This window comes from Rattus norvegicus, chromosome 5, assembly GCF_021556685.1.
Source record: "Rattus norvegicus strain SHRSP/BbbUtx chromosome 5, alternate assembly SHRSP_T2T, whole genome shotgun sequence".
Classification (NCBI taxonomy): Eukaryota; Metazoa; Chordata; class Mammalia; order Rodentia; family Muridae; genus Rattus; species Rattus norvegicus.
In genome coordinates, this window is record NC_141538.1 from 117,444,695 (window position 1) to 117,464,035 (window position 19,341).

The following is a 19,341-nucleotide window of genomic DNA, read 5'->3' on the forward strand; positions in this document are numbered from 1 at the left end:
CGCAGTTTGTTCTAAGAATGAATGAACCAGAAGTCAAATGTGGCTGGAGCAGAGTAGAGGAAGGGGCTGATTTTATGCAATAGATACAACGGGATTCAGAGATTAACAAGAAAACCATTGCATCTGAGGGTAGTTCTTTCCATGCCATGTAATGGAAAAGTCACAGGGTGACTCAAGTACATTGTCTGGATGTCAAGCTGAAGCGGAATTTTCAGTAAGTAATATATAGTAAATCCTGAGAATGTGACTGAGAGGCAGGCTGACAAGCAAGAATGTATGAGTTTTATATGTCATAGCATCATATTTTATTCCATGAATATATACCAAATATTTTTGATAATTAAAAATAAATTTAAGAAAGAATTTAATCATGAAAAAGTGCCACTGTTTACATTCATGAGAAACACTGACCCTGATTAGAATATTAGAAAGAGGAGTTGTTTAAAGTAGAAACATGCAGGGTTGTTTTTATAAAGGGAAACTTGGTAGATTTTCTAATGCACTGGACACAATGGATGAAAGGAAAAAGGAAGTGAATGGTGACAAAGTATTAGCTTAAACAGCTGGGCATATTAAGATAGAGAACAGAATAGGAAGGGGTGGCTTGCAAGAACAAAGTAATTCTTTTAGCACATTACGTTAGAGGATGTCTATTAGTGGTCATGGAGAGATATTAAATGGCTGGTTAGACTTATAAATCTAGAATTCAGTTATTATAAGAGATAAGGACTTTAGTAGCATTACATATTTAAAATGATGGGACTGGATGCATTGTCCTAGGAAGTAAATTCTGGAAAAGGAGGCTAAATACTGGAAAGACAGAATGATGCTTTAGAAATCCTAGTTGTTCACTGTTGAAGATACTGTTTAACTTCAAATAACCTAATTTATATTTGATGAGATATTTTCTTTGGCACAATATGAATTTCACAAATATGTTGGACAGAGATCTTGCTCTTGCAGCATAAAGGTTGGCGTGTTTCACAGAGCTTTCCCAATAAACACTAAGTACAGGTTTGCTTTTTAATGGTTGTATAGTATTTAGTTTGAAAGTTACCCAGCTTTCCTGGATCTTGGCACTCCTGTCTCAAAACTAAGTAACAATGACATAGTACTATATGATAAGGTGACAAATCAAGTTTAAGGTAGTGTATGAACCATAATTTATTTTTCTACAAAGAATGCTGATTTGAGGAAACTTTCACTGCATCTTGCATACTGGTTTTCACACCATCAAAATCTACTATGTTAAAAATATGAGTAACAATCTGTTCGGTAGTAAATGATCATGAGAATGAAGCAAATGAATGCCTTGGGATTCTTGTAAGCTCTAGTAAAGAGAGATGCTATTAGAAATAGCTGTAAAAATTTAAATGTAACAATGAGTAGAAATAGATATCACTGTCACTACGTGAATAATGATGATGGTGAGGTCAAACATGGGAAGGACGAAGAGGAAGGAAGTGATGATGGAGTCTAGGAAGGCTCTCATATAGATGTGAAAAACAGCTTTAAGTATACTTTTTTATCAAACATAGAACATATCCATAGTATTCACGACAAGTGAGTAAGTTAATGAACGCATGCATGAATGACTGGATGGATGAAAACAGAGCTGTGCTTATTCTGGCTGGCACATATTTTGGAAACAACTAATTTTTTACCTCTGAACATCGTGAATCTCTTATTTCTTCCAAGAAGCTGTCTTCTGTGAAGTTAGGAAAAAAACACTCTCAAAATCAAGCAGGCAGATCTTTTCACTCTGAGAATTTCTGGGAAAGAAAATAGGTCAGCATAAAGTAAAATAATATTTTCAGCCTGACAAATTGATTTCTTTGTGTTCTTTGGCTGTGCTCAAAGACAGAAATTTAAGAACAGTGTTCGAATGCAGGAGTTAACAATCTACCCATGTCCAGTTTTGGACTTGGCTTGGTTCCACATCATATTTAAAAGGTGACATTGGCATAGCAAGACCTCTTTAGAGGTTGACTGGCTAGATGGGGAAGGGATTGAGACCACACAAAGAACAGAAGGGAACAGAATGAAACACATTTCACCTGTTAAAAAAGTAAGGGGAGGAGGCTAAAAACCAAGTCCAGAGGGTCGTAAAGTCTCTTCTAAGACAATTTCAGATAGCAGAAGCAAGTTCAGGATCAGGAATGATGTGCTCAGGAGGTTTATCTGTGATGTGTCTGAGGTAGAAGAGGGTGTTGTTTATACATCTCTCCATATTTCTTCATTTTTATATACAGAATTGTGATTCTTTTTACAATCAGAGAAGAGAATGAATTGCTACCATAACATAAAAGAAAGAGATAATTATCCTTTGCTGAGAATGCACCAGTCCTTCATATATGCACTGGAGACACCAGTGATAAAGTTGGTTTGGTAAATGTGTGGATAATTTTCTCATCACTTATGGTACCATGGACGTGCAGTGTGTGCTTGTGCATAAGGTTTGCACATCTACACTCTATTTGCTCCCTTCCTTTATTTGCTCTATCTCTTAGGAAGGGGAGGAAATAAAGGAAGCAAATGAAAGCTCAGCATCCACTTAGACAGCTGCTAAATGTCCCTTCAGAATGGGATTGAGGCTCCTTCTCCCAATGAATTACATACTGGCCTATGCTGTTGCCTTCCCAACAAAGCCTCTCTTGTGGTGATCATGAGTGCCTGTAGTTTCACATTTCTGATGTTCCACTCCCCACTCCACTGTCTCTACCATAAATTAAATCTGCATCCTTATCAGTGCACCTCAGTATCCTGCACACATTATCGCCATGCTTGTGTGGAGTTCTTTTCTTAGGTGACATCAGCATTGTTTTCTGTCAGCCTTCTGTCTGCACAATGAAGTCACCCATCCTTGTCAAATATAGAAGAAGTGAAAAAACTTAAAATTTAACCATCTTCCCTCTTTAACACATTTTTTCCTTGCTTGAAGATGTGTTGGGTAACAAACAGGAAACAACAAACACAAAAGACTACACACTTATACAATCCTACTACTAAGCCATTGTCTGGCCAGAGGAAGATGGAGTGTACTACCACTCTCCTGGAAACTATTCCTGCCCTTTAGCCTAATTCCCTTGATGCTGGGTAAGAGGCATTGGAATTTGGTGAAAAAGAAGCAGGAACGATACCACTAATAGGTGCTCGTGCCAAGTCTATGTTTTCATTTCTTTCGTTAATTGCGGGAACAAGGATAACTAGTTGAATGTAAGAAGTTCCTGCTGCTCACTGAAAGAAGCTAAGTTGCTGAAATCTCTTGGTTGCTCTTGTGGTACAAGGTTAACATCTAATTCCCTCTTGTTCTCTTTGGAGTTTTGCTGCAGCACAGAAAATCATACATATTCTCCATGATACATATATCTCCATGATCTCTTTGACATTTATAACAATTATACCAAGAAGTAGCATTATTTTAGATAAGAATAGTGTTTTTTACAAAGGTAAGAAAGTCCCTCCTGTCACTCAATGTTCAATAAGGGGTAAAGCTAAAGTTGAAATCAGGGCAGCTGACCTCAAAGGTTACCACCAATGGTAGTCACCTATAAATGCAAAAGTTAAGAGGTTGGCCTTGTATAGACCCCCAGTTTTTAGCATAGGTATTAGCCTTCTCTACAACTCAGGCTCTACATATATAAACCAGGGACAAACAAAATAAATAAGTTGTAAAGACAGTGCTTGGAGAACTGCTGGGAGAAATCAACATAACACAACAACCACTGTTCATTTTACAATCTCCACTTTATAATTGCTTAGGACCACTGATGATAGTAAGAGTGCCTTTATTTTGGCTACATTGATTGTAATATTGAATAAGATTCAGAGACATCAAATGAGACAACAGTAAATGCACCCAAAGCCTCAGGTTCTCATCCCGTTGCACATTGATTCCACTGGGTGGAATTTCAACCATTTGCAGATGACATGAGAATATACTTAAGTGACCCCAAAAATTTCACCAGAGAACTCCTAAACCTGATAAACAACTTTAGCAAAGTAGCTGCAAATAAAATTAACTCAAACAAATGAGTAGCCTTCCTCTACTCAAAGGATAAAGAGGCTGAAAAAGAAATAAGGGAAAGGACACCCTTCACAATAGTCATAAATAATATAAAATACCTTGGTGTGACTCTAACTAAGCAAGTGAAAGATCTGTATGTCAAGAACTTCATGAAGAAAGAAATTGAAGAAGACCTCAGAAGATGGAAAGAACTCCCATGCTCATGGATTGACAGGATTAATATTGTAAAAATGGCCATTTTGCCAAAAGAAATCTACAGATTCAATACAATGCCCATCAAAATTCCAACTCAGTTCTTCATAGAGTTAAAAAGAGCAATTTGCAAATTCATTTGGAATAACAAAAAACTCAGGATAGCAAAAACTATCCTCAACAATAAAAGAAATTCTGGGTAATCACCATCCCTGAACTCAAGCTGTATTATAGAGCAAGAGTGATTAAGACCGTATGGTATTGGCACAGAGACAAGCAGGTAGATAAATGGAATATAATTGATGACTCACAAATGAACCCACGCATCTATGATCACTTGATCTTTGACAAAGGAGCTAAAACCATCCAGTGGGGGAAAAATAGCATTTTCAACAAATAATGCTGGTTCAACTGGAGGTCAACATGGAGAAGAACGGAAATTGATCAATTCTTACCACCCTGTCCAAGCTCAAGTCCAAGTGGATCAAGGATCTCCACATAAAACCAGATACACTCAAATGAATAGAAGAAAATGTGGGGAAGAGCCGTGAACACATGGGCACAGGGGGAAATTTCCTGAACAAAACAACAATGACTTATGCTCTAAGATCAAAAATCGACAAATGGGAATTCGTAAAATTGCAAAGCTTCTCTAAGACAAAAGACAGTGTCATTAGGACAAAACAGAAACCAACAGATTGGGAAAAGACCTTTACCAATCCTATATCCAATAGAGGGCTAATATCCAATATATACAAGGAATTCAAGAAGTTAGACTATATAGAATTAAATAACACTATTAAAAACTGGAGTACAGAACTAAACAAAGAATTCTCAACTGAAGAATATTGAATGGTTGAGAAGCACTTAAAGAAGTATTCAACGTTCCTAGTCATAAGGGAAATGCAAATCAAAACAACCCTGAGATTCCACCTCACACCAGTGAGAATGGCTAAGATAAAAAACTCAGGTGACAGCAGATGCTGGTGAGGATGTGGAGAAAGAGGAACACTCCTCCATTGTTGGTGGGATTGCAGACTGGTACAATTACTCTGGAAATCAGTGTGGAGGTTCCTCAGAAATTTGAACATTCCACTACCTGAAGACCCAGCTATACCTGTCCTGGGCATATACCCAAAAGATGCCCCAACATATAACAAGAACACATGCTCCACTATGTTCATATCAGCCTTATTTACAATGACCAGAAGATGTAAAGAACCCAGATGTCCCTCAAGAGAGGAACTGATACAGAAAATATGGTACACAATGGAGTACCACTCAGCAATTAAAAAACGATGGCTTCATGGAATTCATAGGCAAATGGATGGAACTAGAAAATATCCTGAGTGAGGTAACCCAATCACAAAAAACCCCAAAAACAAACAAACAAAAATCCCACATGATATGCACTCACTGATAAGTGGATATTAGCCCAAAAGCTCTGATTATAAAAGATCCAATCCACAGAACATGAAGCTCAAGAAGAATGATGACCAAAGTGCAGATGCTTCAGTCCTTCTTAGAAGGGAGAACAAAATATCCATAGGAAAAGATACAGAGACAAAGTGTGGAGCAGAGACTGAAGGAAAGGCCATCCAGAGCCTGCTCCACCTGGCGATCTAGCCCATATACATACAGTCACCGAACCCAAGAATGCCAAGAAGTGAATGCTGACAGGAGCCAAATATAGCTGTCTTCAGTGAGGCCCTTCCACAGCATGACAAATACAGAGGCTTATTTTCACAGCCAACCATTGAACTGAGAAGAGGGTCCTTATTGGAGGAGTTAGAGAAAGGACTGAAGGAACTGAAGGGGTTTTCAACCCCATAAGAACAATAATACCAATCAACCAGAGCTCCCATCATCCAATGTGTACATATGGATAGACACATGGCTCCAGCTGCATAGATAGCAGAGGATGGCCTTGTTGGGCGTCAATGGGAGGAGAAGCCCTTGGTCCTGCCAAAGCTCTACGTCCCAGTGTAGGGGGATGTCAGGGAAGGGAGGGGAGAAGCAGTGGGTAGATCAGTAGGGGACACCCTCGTGGAAGCAGGGGTAGGAGGATGGGATAGGGGGTTATAGAAAGGGAATCAGGAAAGGGATAACATTTGAAATGTAAATAAAAAATATCCAAAAAAATTCCAGAGAAGGGGATCTTGCCTTCACAACACTCTTTGTAGACAAGGGATCATCACTTGTTTACATTTGGCATCAGTCTGTATTTCAGGGAATTCTACAAATCTACGTAAAAAAGTAGATATACTTTCCTAGCCACTCTAGATTTACCCTTCTCTGGGGGTAACCACTACTGATTCAGTTTCATTGAGAAATAGTAGTGGTACACATAGTTACAACAATAATAACAAACACAGAAATTGTAAGGTTCCCTTCCTGAAAACCTTTCAACTACAAGCTGTATAGCCATTCTTCAGCAATAAGACAGAGAACGTCAGCACTAGCCTAAGGGTTGAGGAGAGTACCTAGACATTTCAGTTTAAGACACTTCCTTTTTCTGGGAGGGATTTAAACTCTTGCACAGATACAAGCGTTCCTTCTTGACTTAACCTACTCAGCGTATTTCCAGTTGGAGGCAGCAGAGCACCCCCTCTGTCTTGGCTGTCTGTACACGGAACAGCCATGCTGACAAAGAAAAACACAGCTCTGTTTTTAAAGCCAAAGCATACCACATTTATTTTTTTCTTTTCCCAAATATGCAGTTTATTTAGAGAGTGCAGTGACTTGGTTCTTGTTATATATTATTCCTAGTAGACATGTTTGCTCATATCCGTGAGTCTACTCCGTGGGAGAGCTATGAGATTATTCCTTCCACTTTCCCAAGTCCTGTTTAATACAGATGCAGGCCAGATTTTTTCTGATGTGGCATACTCTCATTAGAATGATCAATTTCTTCTCTTTCAAAACCAATGGGCATTCAAACCTGTCTAAGGTAACTTCTTACTGGGAAGTTCTGAATTCCCACATCACCGATTTCTTACCGATTTCTCTTTTTGCACCAAGAGAAACATTGCAAGGCCAGATGCACAGAGCTTCGTTCCTTTGAGCATACAAAGAGGTTTCAGGTTGGTTTAGCTCAAACTGCTGGGTGAACAACTGCATCTGTGGAAGTTAATGTCCTGTAGCTTAGCCCAGATGAATAAATCCATGTCTTTATTGGCACCAGGAAGACTTTCCATTTTTTTTTAACATTTAAAGTTCATTTTATGCATCTTCAGCCAAGACCACCTGATTTCTCAAACAGAGTTTTTGTGTGTTCGCCGTTAAATAGAAATGGCCAGGATGAAAAATTAAAATAATAAAAAGAAATGGAAAAAAGGAGGAAAGCTAACCAACCACACTGAAAATCATTTAAGTCCATTTCTTTATGGACTAAATTTCCTCAAACACAGAAAAAGCCAAGAATTTGGAAGCATTTTTTTCCTTCATTTTAAAAATATTACTTTCTTCAATTTATTTTTATATTGGTAGATGATGTGAGAGTCATTACATTTTATAGGCCTGAACAAAATCTTACAATTTTTTACTAATATTATGCAATGACATAATGCCATTTGTAGAGGTGTCACAAAAAGCAATTGACTTTTACTGGCTTCTGATGGCAGGCCTTGCCATTTTAGATTCTGCTTTATATAAGCTTTCCCCAAATTTATCGACCTCACAGGATTTCTCAAGTTGCTTAATTATGGTAGGAAGAAGATATCTCTGTGACCTGACACAAAAGCTTATTATAGTCCTTTTAAGGAGGAACACAAGAAGTGGAGCGGTGATTGTAGATGCTGTGGGTTGGATGCTGAGATGTTGGGAAAAGAAAAGGTACCTTTGATGTACCTGTCACTGCCTTTTGAAATACTAATATATATTTATCTTTCTAATTTAACAGTTGAACAAAGAACCACTTGGTCACCAATGTCACTGTCACTATTAGGTGGGGCTACTCATTTTTCACTTAGATTTGACTACAAATCCTTGCCACCAAAGAGCAGCAATGTTCTCTCGATGGTGGTTTTGGCCTCTCTTGGGAATGCTTTGAAAGATGGTGTATTCTTATTGTGAGAATGTTTTATAGCAAAAGAGGAATTAGGACCATCTTGTGATTATGATTGTGGATTTTGCTATGGTTTTTAATCACTTCCTATTATGGTTAACATTGACTGTCAACTTGACCCACTCCCAAATCATCTAAGAGTCAAGCTTTTGGGCATGCCATAGAGGATAATCTACATTAGGTTATAGCAGTCTAGACAATATCAAAAGTAGGTTATTAGAAGTGGGGAGATCTGTCCTGAATATGTCAGTATCATTCCATGGGTCAGGGGCCAAAGACTTCTTTCTGCTTCCTAACTGTAGATGCAATGTGACCAGTATGCTCCTGCCACCATGGTGAACTTGTCCTTAAACCATACGCTGAAATCAAACCCTTCCTTCCAGAAGCTGTTTTGCTCTGGGCACTTTGCCTTGGCAGTGAGAATGTAAACAATACAACTGGATTCCAAAGTTTAAAGACAAGATCTCTGGGCTGAGAAGAAATTTCCCTACATGTTGTAGGACACTATTTTTCAGTTGAGACTTGGTTTTAGAATATTCAAAAATTATATATGTGTTTGTATGTACACACAGTTGTGAGTTCCCACAGAGGGGATAGATGTTGGACCTCCTGCAAGTGGAGCTACAGTTGTTTGTGAGCTGCCTGTGGGCACTGACAATCATTCTCAGGTCCTCTGCAAGGAGCAGGATGTGCTCTTTACACTTTGCTAACCTAAGGTTTTCTTTTTTACTCTGGGGTAATTCAAGGCCCAGAATGAGAGAGTGGAAACCTAAATTAAGCTTTGTTTTATAATCATTGATTGACCCACCCCATAAAATTAGAATTTGTCTTTCAGAGATAATATATATATATATGTATATATATATATATATTGCTACAAATTAATGCTCAAGCAGACATGTCATTTATGGCAAGAACGATGACTCACCAATGTTCTGATACTTTGCTGTCCTCAAGTATATGATTATACTTTACTATTATCCAGTGTGTGTGTGTGTGTGTGTGTGTGTGTGTGTGTGTGTGTGTTTATTCTACGTTATGTCACTAATCTTCATGACCGCTTTTCTTCTAGTCTTAATAAAACTATATTACAATTCAAGGGAACTCATATAGGAAAGTAAGAATATTAGATTATAATATGCATGATATTTCATAATTTTGAGGATCATGGAAAGCAGTGAGAAATCAAAGATACAGTTTAGATGGGAGAAGTTTAGATGGAAGGGATTAGGTATCTCTTCCTTCATTTGGGTGACATAAGATGCAACATTCATTAGAGAGTAAGTGCAATAGGTCATTATATGTGTGTCCCACCAGTTTGGTGACATGCTTATTGATTTTGCTTGACAACAGTTAATCACAGTCAATGTTTAGTGACGGGACAAAGAGAAGGACATGTTGGTCATCTTGCTGGATAGAGTGTCACAACAGAAAAATCATACCTCATTAAGCAATGTGAGAAAAATAAAATTGATTATACTTGGACAGTAAGGATCAGGGTATGATTATCCCAAGATAGCACACAGGATAAGGCACTCGCTCATGTATTCTCTCTTATTTTTCTGTGAGGAACTAGCTGAAAAGCCATGCTATCCATGGGTATATATAGCTCTCTATTGAAGTTCCTCATGTACAACGGTTACTTGGGCAAACTCTGTTAAATGAGAAGACAATGTAGGAAGTGATTCGTCTAAATTTATGCAGTTTAATGACCTAATTAGGTTCCAAATCCAAGTCTAGTGCTTTTCCAAGTAGTTTTTATCTTTTCACAGGCACACAAGGAAGGACAAATAATACAGAAGAACAGAGTTGTTCTTGTTAAAGCAGGGGTGATGAAGAGCGCTGCTCAAAAATGTTGTCTTCTATTACAAGCTGTGACTTTTGTTCAACCTAAAAACTTACCCCATTAGTCACTAACCTTAGATTTTAGGAAGCAGGTCCTTGAGCACAAGATCCTTATTCAATGTACATTAAGAGAATGGAGACTCCATTACAGTGCACAGAACCTTTCTTAGGACAGAAACAACAAAAATCTGGGCTATCATCGCAATAATATTCAGTAAAAAACTGCTGAACTAGTCCATAACTTACTAGTGAGAGGTTTCTTCTACCATTGATCTGAGATGAAAAATTTTAGTCTCAGTTTGACTATTTCCAGAAAATCTCATGTGAACTCATTCGTTCCTTAGTACCTAGGTTTACCCCTAGATGTTAGGTTAGTGGCTTATTGTTAGTACCCCAGAATGTGACTTTACTACCCTCTCTCCTTAATCATTTCTTTGTATGCATCTTATCCATTGGGTAATAAACTCCTTGAAAGACAGAGAATAATTTGTATTCGTCATCACAATCCAAGCTTCTGGATAATGCTACAGATAATCAAATGAATGAGTAGAGCTGCTACATTTCAAGTTACAATATATTACATACTGGTGCCCTTGTGGATCTCTGAGGGTCAGCTCAATCCAGTGAATGCTTGAAGCAGGACAGATAACATGCTGCATGGACTCTTCTTTTCCCTTTGCTTCTAGGCTGTCCTTTTGAGCTTGTAAATCTCTACATAGTATTACTTTCATTTCTCTTTATTGAAAGTAAAATAGGATAAAAATGCCAACAGTAGAGTAAAATGAAAAATATTTTATAATCAACAAGTTCAATTTGCTAAGTGCTGCATTAAAATCATTGAAGTGACTTGGGCTGGCCAGTTCCCAAACTTCAGTGCCAAACTGAGAAGTATTTTCTCAATCTTGCTTTAAGCAGCTATGATCCTTTGAACCACTGAGGTTGGGCATAAAGATCAGACAGTGGTAACCAAATCTGCCATGGCATTGAGATGGCCAGAGTAACTGACCACATCTTTCTAACACCAGTGTAAAGTCTGTCAATGATAATATATTTCACATTTGGGAAAAATTATATTGATCTTATCCACCTATCCCAGAATTTTGAAAGGAAATGTGGAAGCAAATTTCTTATATTAAAACAGTAAGGGATCATGGCATAGAATGTATATTTATATAATTTTTTAGTTAAAACTCTCTCCAGAGAAATTCTCATTCATGGTAGAAATTTAGAGCTATTCTCTTGATCTCTTGATTTTTAAAAATATTTTTAGATATTTCAAAAACCTTTATATTGTGCATTTGTACGTGTAGATTGTGTGCACATGTTTGTGTAGATCTATAGAAGATAGAAGAAGGCATCAGATTCCCTGGGGCTAGAGCTATAGGCCATTGTGAACTTCTCTACATGAGTGCTAGAAAACTCACTCAGTTTCTCTATGAGAGTAGAACACTCTCCAACCTCAAGCACTGAGCCATCTCTCTAGCACCATCCCTCAGGCACTCACTTTTATAAACTTAGTGGAAAGCTTATCACTTGACACAAATTGTATCTTTAAATGTCCCCACTAGTCCTCCTCTTCTTCCTGAATTCTCTTTTGTCCTTTCTTTCAAACATACCTGTGTTCATTTCTCAGTTCAAAAGTTATTTCCTCTTTCTCCACATCCTCTCCAACATGTGCTGTCACCTGAGCCATTTTGATCATAGACATTTTGATTGACATAAGGTGGAATTTCAGGGTTGTTTCGATTTGTATTTCTTGGATGTCTAAGGATTTTGGACATTCCTTAAGTACTTCTTGGCCATTCAAGATTCTTCTGTTATAAATTCTCTGTTTAGCTTTATACCTCACTTTTTGATTGTGTTGTTTGTTTTTTGTAAGTTAGCTTCTTGAGTTATTTATATATTTTGGATATTAGCCTTCTATTGGATATGGAATTAGTGAAGATTTTCTCAATCTGTAGGTTGCCAATTTGTCATCTTGACAGTGTCTTTTGCTTTACAGAAGTTTTTCAGTTTCATGAGGTCTGATTTATCAATTCTTGATATTAGAGCCTGGGCCACTAGCTTTCTATTTAGGAAATTTTGCCCCATCCCAAAGAGTGAAAGGCTCTTCCCACTTTCAATTCTATTACATTCAGTGTATATGACTTTATGTTGAGGTCCTTGATACATTTGAACTTGAGCTTTGTGCAAGGTGACAAATATGGATCTAGTTTTCATTTTTCTACATTGACAGCCAGTTAGAACAGTACCATTTATTGAAGATGCTTTTTTTCCATTGTATATTTTTGGTATCTTTGTCAAGGATCAGGTAACCATAAGTACATGAGTTTATTTCAGAATCTTTTGTTATATTCCACTGATTGATCTGTCTGTTTCTGTACTGCTCTGTAGTACAGCTTGAGGTCAGGGATGGTGATTCTTCCAGAAATTTTTATAGTGTTAAGAACTGTGTTCACTATTCTTGTTTTTTTTTCTTGTTTTCCATATGAAATTAAGAATTGCTCTTTTACTCATCCATTGTTGGTGGAATTATATACTTGTACAATCACTCTGGAAATCAATCTGGAGGTTCCTCAGAAAATTGAAGACCCAGCTATACAATTCCCAAAAGATGCTTCACCATACCACAGGGACGTGTACTCCACTGAGTTCATAACTGCCTTATTTGTAATAGCCAGAAGTTGAAAACAACTCAGGTGCCCCATAAACATCTATATACAAAAAATGTAGTTTATTTACACAATGGAATGTTATTCAGTTATTAAGAAGAAGGACATCATGAGGCAAATGCATAGAACTAGTAAATATCATCCTGAGTGAGGTAACTCGGATCCAAAAGGACATGCATGGTATGAAATCACTAATGAGTGGATATTAGCCAAAAAAGTGCAGAATACCTAGGGTACAATCCACAGAATTCAAGAAGGTTAACAAGCAGAAAGGTTCTAATGAGGATGTCACAATTCCACTTGGGAGAGAGAAGAAAATAATCATCTGAGGCAGAGTGGGGAAGGGACCTGGCTGGGAAAGGTGAGGTGGAAGGGAAAGGGGGAATATTGTTAGGTATTAATGTGGGGACAGGAGATAATCCCTGAGGGCCAGCAGAATAAATGGAAATAAGCAACCTTGAGGGGTGGGAGGTAGGTGTGCCCTCCAGAAAGAACCAGAAACTTGGGAGGTAATAGTCTCAAGACTCAAAGGGACACTAGATGAAATGCCTAACAGTGGGGATAGGAAACTTGTAGATTCCATCTCCAGTAGAAAAACATCAAGTGGAGGGATGGGGTTGCCATCCCACAGTCAAAAACTCTGACCCAGTATTGTTCTTGTCTAAAGAACTGAAGGGACAAAAATGGCAGAGAGACTGAGGGAAAGATGGTTCAATGAGTAGCCCAACTTGGTTCCATCTCATCTTGAGAGGCTCCAAGGCCTGATACTATTAGTAATGCTTAATTATTATATTATTAATTATTAAATTATTATTTATGATATAATCTATAATAATATAAATCATTAAATATTATGTTATTAATATCAATAATGTTTATTAATTATATTCTTACAGACAGGAGCCTATCATGGTAGTCCTCTGAGAGGACCAACAAGCAGCTGACTAAAACAGATGCAGATACCTACACCCAACCATTGGATTGTGGTTGAATTAGGAAAATGATGGAAGAAGCTGAAGAAGAGGGCGACCCCATAGAAAGACCAGCAATTTCAACTATCCCAGACCCCTGAGTTCTCTCAAGCACCAAGTTACCAACCAGGAAGCATACAGGAGCTGCTCTGAGTTCCCTTGACATATATATAGCAGAGGACTGACAGATCTGGCCTCAGTGGGAGAAGAAGTGCCTTACCCTGGAGAGATTTGAAGCCCTAAGGAGTGGGGAGGTCTTGTGGGAGTGGGGGTGCATCCTCTTGGAGACAGGAGAGAGGAGGAGAGGGATGAGAAACTGTGGAAGGGGGGACTGAGAAGCAGGTATTGACTGGACTGTAAAAAGAAAAGTAATGAAGTTGCTTCCTTGAAGTTTTGTCTGAATCCCCAAGTAGTGTGTTTCTCCTCTGTTCTGCTTGCTTACATTCAGCTATAACCTACATTGTGATTGTGTGTCTATATCTCCTTCTTCACCAATACATGGGGACCTTGTGGGGGTGGGGAGTGTCACACCTTAACCTCTACTCCTGTTATCACATTATGACAACATTTTTACAGGAATATAAGATAATTTCACCTCATAATTTGAGCAACTTATGAAAGTCCCCATGAGACACTGCTCATGTTATTTTTTGATTTTATTCCTTGATAGCTTTGTTGATTAATCTATCTTTTAATTTGTTTGACATATGTTTTTAAAATTTCAGTGTGGAATACACATAAATATTTTAGTTATCAAAACATGCAATAAAGTCTTGAAATTTAAGAAGCACTTTCTCTGCCAACCACTGTGTTAATACCAAGTAAATAGAAGCTCATCTTTCCATAATGCCCAGAAAGTGGATAATTAAACCAAGTAGGACACTTGTCAACAAATATTTATTGAACATTTACAATGGATTACTTTCTTGGAACATAAGATAGGTACAAATCATAGGCCCTGAATCTGACTTTTCTCACTTCCTCCGTGTGTCCCTAGAGTCCAACCCAACCAAGGTTTAAGGCAGACCAGTTCAGGCTACTTTGACTAGATCATTATTGACTACTGCTTTAGGGTGTGATTTTGATCTGGCATGATGGTTGAGTAGGTAAAGTTGTTTGTTGTAAAGCTTGATGACTTGAGCTGGATTCTTAAGGCCCACTGAAATGAGAGTCCACTCTTGAAAACTGTCATCTGACACCACATTTATCCTGTGGCATTACCCTAAATATGAATAAAGAAGCAAACAAACAAAATGTAATAAAAATTAGAAAAAAGTGTAATCTAGGAAAGGATTCCCAAATTTTATGTCCAACACAACAGCCACACACAGCTTCAGAGAGTTCAAACTACACAAATTAATTTTTTATCATAAAGTTTAATTTATAATAAAATTCTTAAGGAGAATGTTTGTCCTTTTTGAATAAATCTTATTTTGTTATGTACACATTACCCAAGAGCTGATTTTCTGAATAGCAGTTCTGTCTTGTCTCCAGGACAGTCTGTAACTGATAAATTATTTTCCATGGAGCCTAGGAGCTATAATTCTAAGCCATGACTTGAGGTCACAGGCTCACCACCAGGAATTCCTACATTTTTTTAAACTTCTAATGTCTTACTTAATCTACATTTACCCACTTTTATGATAAAATAGTTAGATGACCATACTAGGCAATTATTACCTAACTTTAGTGCCTGTGATTTATTGATGAATATGGCTGAAATAAGGCATTTAATTAATGCCTTAAAATAGCCTGGCATTAATTCAGTCGTCACACCCGTAGTCATTCCCATTACAGAAATGCTTGGTAGCCTGTGGGTATACTGACTAATAGTTGTGTCATCTTCAAAATATAAGTTGGGTATATGTAGAAGTCTTATTATTGTTTACTAAAATAGGTAAATCTATACAGGAGAAAATATTTCAAAACACACAATTTCCATATGACCTAAATGGTTAAAGACTCTCCTAATTAATTCTTCTAACATTATACAATGACAAAATTAGCTGTCACTGATCCACTTTGGGTTCAAAATCAAAGCCCCTTTGAAATAAGTCCTTGAAAATCTAGTGAAAGTAAAATGCACCATTATTTTTCTAGCCATATTGAAGTATCGTGCAGTTTTCCATATATACCATGTTCTTTCATATGGACAAGGGTGGCTTTGAGTTCACAAAGATTCGCCTGCCTCCACATCCCTACTGCAGAGATTAAAGGTGAATGTCATGCTGCTCGGCCCAAGTTATTTCTTATTACCACTCCTGTGCAAGGCCTGTTCTGGTTAGAAGTGACCTTAATCTCATTTTTTTTTTACAACCAATATGCTTTCTTTGGTCTGTTCTTCAAGAGCCAGCTTGAATAGCAATGCCTTTATATTTATCGAAGTTTGTGCACTGGAACAAGTTAACACTTGTGGACATTTGTTTTTATTTGTGTATGACGAACCCATTGACTATAGGTAGGCCTGTATTCTCCTAATCTTACAGTCTCAATAATTATCACAGAATTGAGGGTGCTTCACTCAAAGTTGTTAAATGTTAAACGTTGAAAATGTTATGGGCCATCATTTATGGAGTGAGAAAATTTCAAGTTAATTAATATTTGTTTCTTTGTATCTATATAGGGAATAATAATTAAGGTGGTTTAAGTGAAAACAATCCCCAAATTATGGCATTTCACAAATGAATATGTGAGTTAAAGATTACTTGCTTTCAGTGGATAGTACTAAGAATTTCCAGTTTCCTTATTAGTAAAAAATACCTCCACTTCCAAAGCTTAGCGCCTCTGACTAATTTGACTAATTAGAATGTGTTTTTATCTATTTTTAATTCTCTTTTTTATTGAAAGCATATTCTTCTCACATATAATATGTGTTAACCAGAGTTTTCCCTCCTTCCCCTCCTCCTAACAAACCCCATCTTCATGCTCCCAAAGATCCAATGCCTCTCTGTTTCCTCTTCAGAAAAGACTAGACACCCAAGAGGCTACAGTCAAACAGGACAAAACAAGATACAATAAGACAAAGCAAAAGTCCTCATTTTGAAGCTGGACAGCCCAACCAAATTGGAGGAAAAGAGTTCCAAGAGCAGGCAAAAGAGTCAGAGATACACATCCACTCCTGCCGTTAAAAGTCCCCCATAAACATTTGTCTAATAGCCATAATGTATGAGCAGAGGACCTGGTACAGATCCTTGCAGGTCCTGTCTTTGCTGCTGGAGTCTCTCTCTATGAACCTATCTCAGTCACTCTTTTTATTTGGCACAATGGGTCATGTTCGTCTGGTATTCTCTATCCCCTCTGACTTGTACAATCTTTCCTCCCCCTCTTCTGTGGGGTTCCTACCACTATCTGTCATATATTCTTACAATTAGCTAGTCTGTAAGTATTGCAAAGGAGATGAGGTTTTCTACATAAAATGTCTACTAGTAAAATGTAAGTTTCCAGAGAATAGGTACTCCTTTTTAATTTAAAGGATAGTATATACCCAGAGTCTAGATTAGTATTTTGTGTCTAGTAAACACTTAAAATATATTAAAATGGCAATCATCAACTATAAAAGCATTGTCTATATTATAACTTTTTGCTTTATATTACCTGTAATACCCCAGCATTACTTAGGTCATCATCACTACCACTCACAGGGTTGCCTACACCATGGCTCCTGTCACTTCTGCTGTTCTAGATGACAGTCACAACATGAGGTGAGTGACTCCTGTGAGTTCCTTCATGAGTCTACCTCAGGGATTCCTTGTCTAGGTCTACGCTTTGGAATCATGGGTCTCAGCTCTTTGAATGGTGTCTGTGCAATGTAGTTATTTGCTCTTGTGACCCTTTCCCATTCGAATGATGCTTTACAGAACACACATGTAACTCTCAAATCATTCACGTTAAGGGGAGCTTGGATAAAAAAATTCTCCAGCAGGAACTGAAAACATAACTGAAACCACGGCGCTTGCCAACAGCCAGGGCCATTTGCCAGGCCCATTCTCTTAATGTGATTTTTCTCTTTGAAAACCTTATTTCTCTATCATTAGAGGAGAGAGGCATTGTTATCAAGATCTAGATTATTGCCTACCATAAATCTGGATGTATACTCTCTTCCTTAGGACTTCTGTACATCAAAATGTATATCAACGTACCTGATTTAACCTCATCAAGTTTGGTCTTCACAAAAATATAGTTTATCCTAGGTGTAGTCATTGAAACAAAACAGTGAATTGGTTAAGAGAAAGTCTTAATAGTAAGCAAGCTAATCAAAAAGTCATTATTTTGAAAAACATCATGATTGAGGATAAGGTTAGAACTGGAATGTCATAGGAGCCTATATATATTTTTAAAAAATATGCCTTGTTATAAAACAAAGACCAGAAATCAGAAGACTGGGCTCCTGTATTGATGTTTCATGAGGCTGGTGGGTTTATATCACCTGAAACACAACATTCTCACGGGGCATGCTCTCTTCTTCCTCCCACTCTCTTTAATCTTGGATCTTTACTACCCCTTATGCCCCAAACTTCCCCACCTACATGCAAGCAATACTCATAGAAAATGGCATCTTATTATTCCCCCACTGTGTGGAGAGAACAGTAAATGGTAAATTGAAGTACCATTCCAAGGGGTTTCCAGACTGCCCAGAGCCAGCTACCTCACTGCCTGCTAAGACTATTCATCTTAAATGCCACTGATTATTTCCCAGTGAGAAGCTTTAATTATAGAAAGTTTGGTATAGCCCAAATATCTACTAGCAACCATTAAATCTGGAACCGCATCCACTTCTTAGATAAGTACTCCTTGAATACTACTGCTTAAAGAAAACACACTATCAAATTTTTACAATAAGTTCACAAAAGCAATATATAAGAAAATAAGCATAAATAAAACTGATATAACATTTGGTATTTCCATATTTTTTTACTCATATGTAATCAAGTTCAAACACCATACTTTAGAATTCAATATACTCCTTATCAGGGTTTTTATTTCTAAATGTAATTCTTTCACCAGGTGGTGGTGGTTATGCCTTTTAGGAGGCTGAGGTAGGTAGACTTCTATGAGTTTGAGGCCAGCCTGGTCTACAAAGTAAACTAAAAAACAAACAAACAAAACCAACCAAACAAACAAACAAAGTAATTCTGTGTCTGCTGTTGTTGTTCTTCAGATATCCTAAGGTCAATTGAGCTTCCATTGTTCATCCTCCAACACTGTCCTTTACAGATCCAATTCAAATCTTATTACCCTCATTGAATGTCTTTGGTCTCCCCATAAAATAATTTTCTTTTAATGTATTATAAGCTTTTGGCTGAGCCTACTTATCACAGACTGTTATAGCATTACTACTTGTGTATGATTGAATTAGTTAGGATAGTCTTTTTATACTAAATGGACACATATTTAAACTGACTGCTAGTGACTTATTATACCCATAAATTACTGAAAGTCTCAACCCTCAGCAAAGATGCTTTCTGCAGAGGATGGCACTTTAGCACAGACCTGCAATTGATCAATATGCATAGAATAAGAGACTGAGATGCTCAGGCCTGAGTGGTTCATCTATATCATACTCTGTGC

At 37.5% G+C, this 19,341-nt stretch overlaps 1 long non-coding RNA gene across 5 annotated transcripts in view; it reads right to left on the reverse strand.

Moving 5' to 3' along the window:
• LOC148005922 (uncharacterized) overlaps positions 1-19,341 on the reverse strand; it is a 173,483-nt gene that overhangs the window by 40,501 nt on the left and 113,641 nt on the right. For 3 of the 5 annotated variants that reach the window (XR_015620362.1, XR_015620360.1, XR_015620363.1), the window contains one exon: positions 1,665-1,772. This is a non-coding gene — a long non-coding RNA (uncharacterized LOC148005922). The remainder of the gene's footprint in view (positions 1-1,664; positions 1,773-19,341) is intronic. The other 2 variants (XR_015620361.1, XR_015620364.1) reach the window with 1 other exon arrangement.